The sequence below is a fragment of the Lissotriton vulgaris genome, chromosome 2_1, assembly GCF_964263255.1.
Source record: "Lissotriton vulgaris chromosome 2_1, aLisVul1.2, whole genome shotgun sequence".
In the NCBI taxonomy this organism is placed as follows: Eukaryota; Metazoa; Chordata; class Amphibia; order Caudata; family Salamandridae; genus Lissotriton; species Lissotriton vulgaris.
The window spans coordinates 1,616,187,150-1,616,193,611 of record NC_141687.1 but is presented as its reverse complement, the minus strand read 5'-3'; the positions used below and the strand labels follow the sequence as shown (position 1 = coordinate 1,616,193,611).

General features: G+C 58.7%; 1 non-coding gene across 1 annotated transcript; it reads right to left on the bottom strand.

Moving 5' to 3' along the window:
• Positions 1–2,684: 2,684 nt before the first annotated feature.
• LOC147732952 (U6 spliceosomal RNA) lies at positions 2,685–2,791 on the bottom strand. Its single transcript, XR_015308859.1, has one exon. It is a non-coding gene; the product is annotated as a U6 spliceosomal RNA (small nuclear RNA).
• Positions 2,792–6,462: the final 3,671 nt, after the last annotated feature.

The following is a 6,462-nucleotide window of genomic DNA, read 5'->3' as shown; positions in this document are numbered from 1 at the left end:
GGCAGGTTGGTCAGCGAGGGATTGGCTCCTCTCACCACTTTGAGGAACCTCTGGGAGGAGGACATTGGTAGGGAGATCCCCGAGACGACCTGGTCCCAGTTGGTGAGACGAGCCTGGAAGGGCACACGTAACGCCGGTTTCCAGCTGGTCCACTATTATGTTCTTCATAGAGCGTACCTGACCCCGGTGAAAATTAGGCGATATTTTGCCACGGCTTCGGCGGAATGCCCTAGATGTCCGGCTCAGGAGGCGGACCTCCATCACATGTTATGGGCCTGTCCAGGGCTCACGTCCTACTGGCAGGAGGTAGCGACGACCTTGGAGGGGGTGACAGGGAGACTCCTATCATTAGATGCGGCGGTGGGGCTCCTTCACTGGTTCCCCCATACCCCCAGGAATAAAATTTCTAGTAAATTTATCGACCTAGGGCTCCTACTTGCTAAACGAGAGGTGACCAGGAACTGGAAGGCACGAGCTGGTCCGGCGGGCAGCAGATGGCACAGTGAGCTTTTGAAGTGGGCGGCGGGAGAGAGCGCGCTGCGTTATCAACTGGCTTGGAGGCAGGGTAATGAGAAGGCGCAGGAGGCCGCGTTGGAGTGGGAGATGTTGGTGCAGGCCCTCAGGGATTATTGTGCCCCCAGTGACTCTGAAAGTGAAACAGCGACTCGCCCCGAGTCCCGGTGAACGTTAGAACTGATAGTCCTATTGCTTTCCCCGTGGGTCCAATAGCAGATCCTATGCTGATAGCTCCCTGGCGCTGGTGGTGGGGAGGGGGGGGGGTTTCTCTTAGTTAGTAGACGTATAAGGGGAGGGGGGGGTTCCTTTGGAGGTTTTTAGGTTTGTTTGGAAAAGCAGATGACGGACAGTGCATTATCCGGACCAGCTCCAGCATCCTACTGACCCCCCATCACATTTCGCCGCCCGACCCCAGGGTTGTGGGCTGGATGGCTGTGTATGGACTGTACGGGGGGGGGCAGAGGGCTTTATTCTGTTAATATTGCTTATGATACAATGCTGGTCGCAATTGTATTGATCTTCTAATTCCTGCAATAAAAATATATTTAAAAAAAAAAAAAAAAAAATGATGCATGCGTATTATTTTTTAGTTTCGAGCATGAAATATGTAAGTTTGAAGTGGCCGCGTATAGTCTGTTGTCACTGTTTAGCGTGACGCGATCACGTGATGGACGGAAGATGGGCGGAAGTCTTACTGGGAGTTTAAACGCCGCGTTTTTTGTACGGAGTGAGAATAGGAATGTTGTTTGCACTTTAAAGACGTTGGAATGGACAGAAAATAATTCGGTAAGCGAGATGGGACAGCTCGTAAGCGGAGTAGCATTATATGTATTTTTTAGATGTGGGATGTTTTGACAGAGAGTCACAGACTATTTTTTTCGTGACATTGCAGATCGAACAGCATTTCATTGCATTTTCGAATTACAGACGAAACTGCAATGGACCAGAGAGAGTAGCTTTGTACTGATCACCTAGAAAGCTATTTAAGATGAGAATTTATGCCCCGGTTACTTACCGGTAATCTTCATTACTCCGAGTATAGTCTTCCTCGCCACATGAGTTACATAGTGAGCTTTAGCTCCACAACAGAACCCTCCAAAGCAAAAAGAAACCACCTCCCACCCCCTCCCAACATGGCCGACCAGTCCCACCTGACCTCTATAAGAGGCGGGCCGGCCCAACCAATCAGCCTGATCTACCAAGCAAACAATGAAGCCGATAGCCAGACAGGGAGGGGGGGAGGGAACTCATGTGGCGAGGAAGACTATACTCGGAGTAATGAAGATTACCGGTAAGTAACCGGGGCATTACCTCCTCGTTAGTCTTCCTCGCCCCCTGAGTTACATAGTGAGCAAATACCCAAGCCAACCAGGCTTCATTGACCACCATAACAACAACACCACACGGTGCCGCAGAGAAACCAACCCAAGGTTGATGTAGAACAACTGAAAAGAAAACAGGGATCACAGGAAACCTGAAATCAAGACCTCCAGGAAAAGAAGGCCAACCAGGAGTCGCAGCTCCAGTAATCAGAACGGCCCCAGCGAAGTCCCCCCCGGGACTGCTAGAGACCCACGAACAAGGCGGGGGACGACCACGCCGAAGCCCGATAAAACTCCACAGAGGAGACACCCATGAAGGGGGGCCCAGGGAACAGAGCCACACCCCGCGGACCGACCCTGGACCCCCGCCGGGCCCACCGAACCCAGCGAAGCCCAGGAAAGGGGGACAGCCCGAGTAAGCCAGCGAACCAAGCTGGGAAGAGAGTGTCCGCGGCCCGAATGAACCGGACCCAAAAGACATCAACAGGTCGACCCACCGGGAAAGGGAAGACGGGCGGCTAAGAGAAACCAACAACCGCTCACCGGACAACCAGCACGGACAAGAGAGGAACCTCGTCGGCAGGGAAAAGGCGGTGAAGACACCCCCCGAGCCCGGGACACCAGGGAAGGAACCCCGGGAAGAAAAAAAGGGGGACATGCCGGAGGAACAACGGTCCGGCAACACCCGCAAGAAGGGAGGGGAGGCACGACCCCCGCCTGCCCCTCCGCCCAGCAGCCACCACTGCCACCAGGCATAAAACCACCGAAAAGGTGAAGAACCGCAAAGCCACCGAGGCCAGGGGCACACAGGGCGGACCCTGAAGAGCTCGTAGAACGAGAAAGAGAACTCAAATGGAACGCATCACGAATTTGCGTGTCACCCCTGCGCAGGGGCCCTGCAAATCATCTCCGTAACGTCCCAAAATCAGTATAAGTGCTGTCGAAGCGAGCACCCAAGGGGGAGACCGGCAGAGCGTCCGAGGGTGAAGGATAAACAGCATCGGAGCCAATCGAGCCACCCGGGAAACCAGGTCGTCGAAAACCGGACTGCGGAAGGCCCGCAAGGCCGCCCACCGGGCCCACCGGGAAGAAGGGGCCATGCCCCAGGAAAACCCTCAGACCGGAAACCAAGACCCGCCAGGGGACCACGGATGCGGGGACAGCACCAAGCTGACCGCGCCAACGCGAGAAGGACGCCCAGCGCCGGGCACAGGCAGAGAACGTGGACGACCTGCGGGAACCCAGCAGCAAAAGCCACAACCCCTGAGCACGCCGCGTCCTCCGCACCAGAACCGGGCCCGCAGAAGGAGGCCGGCCAGCCGACATGTAGCCGGCTCAACACCGACGCCGAGAGCGGGGGACCCAACCACGGTACGGGAGGATCCGGGATCGGCCAGGAGGCTCGAACCCTCCGCTCGCCATAGGAGAAGGTACCCGGGGCGGTGGACCCCGCCGGGACCAAAAACAGGAACGTACCACGACAAGCGTGGTAACCACGCGCGGGTGCCCGGCACCTTCCACTGTAACGTCACCAAGGCCATGCGCTGCCGAGTCGTGCACCCCGGCCCTGCCCAAGCGAAGCCCGCCGAGGACCCGCGAACTCACAGGGCACGGGGGAAACGCGTACATCAGACCGAAAGGCCACGCGAAAGACAGGCAATAAGGACCCGGAAGGAGGAGTAGAACCCGGGCAGGAGGGCCGAGTCCCCCTCCGTGAATCGAGACACCGGAGGCAGACCGAGCCGAGGCCCCAGGCGCCGAAGCACCACCGGGGCAGGGCGAGACCAGGCAACGAAGGCTAGATCCGACTCCGTCACACCGCCTCCACCCAGTCGGACCCCGGGTCCACCAGGGCGCCCGCCCAGACCAAGATCTGGGCACCCCGGAGCACCGGCAATTGATCGTGTGTGCAGGGGCCAAGCCATTCTCCTCATCCAATTCTAGTAAACGTGCAGCCGAAGCGAGCACAGCAAAACGACGGCCGGCCAGGAGGACATTCAGCAACCCCCGACGCCCCCCCCCTGCAAGAGCAAGAGGGAAGTACCGGGACCCGGCACACGCCCCCCCCAAGGAGGGCAAGCCCGAGACGAGGACCGAAGGGACCACCGTACATAGGTCAGGAAGTCGACGGATGAGAGACACCGCCAGACGTGAAGCCACCCCCACGGGGGGGAACAAAAACGAGGTCGCGAGGGGGCACCCGGCCAGACAGGGAACCCCAAGACCCACACCCGGCGAAGAAGATCCACCAGGCGGGACATTGGGCCAGAAGGCAAGTCCCACGGAAGCACCCGCAACCGAGCACGGGGACCCCCACACGCAGGCCGGCCCCACAGGCCAATCCACGGTCCCAGAAACAACCTACAGGTGAGACAAGGGAAGGAGCAGGGACCCCAACCCGTTGAGACGGAGGGATCCCGCGGAAAGTCCGCAAGACCGGACCGCAAGCCCGAAGAGCCCAAGAACCGGGACAGCCACGTCCCAGGACGGTATGCAACGGAGGCAACCGCCCCCCCCTCCCCCCCCAGGGGACCCCCTGGAGTGAGAGGGCCGAAAGTCAGTCACTAGGGGCGAGACAGGGAGTGGCAGAACCAGCACGAGACCGGTCACCGCCGAAACTCGGGCCCGGACCCGCCGAAGGACCCCACCCCTGCAAGGGCGGGACGTCCACACCTGAACTGCGCAGGGGCCAAGCCGGACATCACAGTAGCGCAACACGATGCCCCCCCGCAAGGGCACAAGGCGTAAGCACGAAGGCCGCTGTTGCATAACATAACATATGTACTTGTAAGACGCCCATTCCCCCTTACGGGAATCCTGGCGCTGAATAACAGTTGTCAGTAGTCACCCAACGCAATGGAAAAATCTCATCGACCATAGAAGGATGAAAGGCCGAGTGGACCAGCCGGTATTTGAACCTGTGAACACGAGGTCAAACACCAGCCCCTGCAGTAGACGCAATAATCCACTGTGCCACTAGCCCCGGTAGCCCCAACCCGGCAAACACCCCGAGGCGTCCCCAAGACCCGCCGAGGCGGGGAACCGAACCCAGAGCCTGGGCCAGACCCCTGCCCCAGGGCCTGCTTCGCAAACCATGTGTCTCCACAGCAGCAGAAAGGGACACCACGAGTGAAACCCTCGAGACCGGCGCAACCAGACGGCCCAGGGCGAGACCCCCAGGGCGCCAGAACAGGCACACGGACAAAAGGGATCCGACCCCCTGCCGCACCGCGCCCCCTCAGAGCGCGCCAGATAAGCACAGTTAACCTGTGTATGAGACCAAGTCACAGGTCGTATGGCTGCCCGTAGAAGGAATAATTCACAACCCCTTCACAGTGTGTCGCATGTTCACAGCCAGGAATTACAGGGTCGACACAAAAAACTATATGAAAATTCTTTCCTTGGGACACCCCTACCGCATTGGCAGGATTCGAACCCCGGCCTGTGAGGGCTGTCCGCACCAAAGGTCCAAGACTAACCATCGAGCAATAGCTCCATATTACACAGGGCGCCAAAAAAAGAACCCAGACACAAGGGACCTCACCCCACGTTGTACCGCGCCCCAATAGAGCGCGCCAGCGTAGAACAGTAAATCTGGCAATTAGTCAACGCCAGGTCACCTGTATAAGTACTAAAGCACCGCAAACAACACTCTCACACCTAGTGTTGCCTGCCATAGTCAGGACCCACAGTCTACAAACAAAAAGCAGAATTGCAATGGGACATGAAGAAAAAAACATGAAAACGCCCTCACCGAGGAGCGAACACCGGACCCTCCGATAAGGAGACAGACGCGTCCAAGACGCTGAGGAATCAGGATACCGCCGCTGCCCGACGAAGGACATCATTGGTAGCACCTGGCGTACACCAAACCCCGCCCTCGAGAGGCGGGAGGAGGGAGGCGCACGTAGCCAACCCCAGCGCGGCAAACCGCCGCGGCCCGTAGGGGCCAAAATGCATGAAGGAAGGCGGCGGCGCACAGCGCCGCGAAAAGCTGCGGGGGGGCCCGGAATCCCGGAATCCCGGAACCCGGAACCCGGACAGCAGAGCCCCGAGGACCCGCAGACCAAAGAGGTAGGACCGCGCGTAGGGAACATAGAGCCGTCCCGTTCCTGATGCAGCGGAAAGCTCCAGGCCGAATGTCCGCATAACTGTGACAGACATAGACTCACAGATCAGGCACAGGAATCCGAAGTGATCGGACTCCGTGGGGCAGACACATGTCAAGTAAACACTCACCAGATGGCCCTGCGAGGGATCGACCCGGCGTCACACAGCCGAGAGCCGGGATAACGCCCTCTGTACACGCGGAGCGCCTGCAGACCCACCGCTTTGCCGAAGCGCCGCCGCTTGTGGCAAGGCTTCAGCACGTCGCGCCCACTGACATTCCAGAGCCGGCAAATGCAGCCAGCGCACACGTCCACAACTCGCGGGACGAAGCCAGTATCGCCAGGCATGAGGCATGTGCCTCCAGTGGCTTGAGGTGAAAAAGGAGCACGGAGAGTCCCAAAACAGGGGAGCAGCATGAGTTTAGGAGTACAAGAAACTCATACACACGATGGCAGTAACTACCTCCAGTCAGCAACATCATGCTGGGCCCAAAAGCCCACAACGTGGCCAGGGC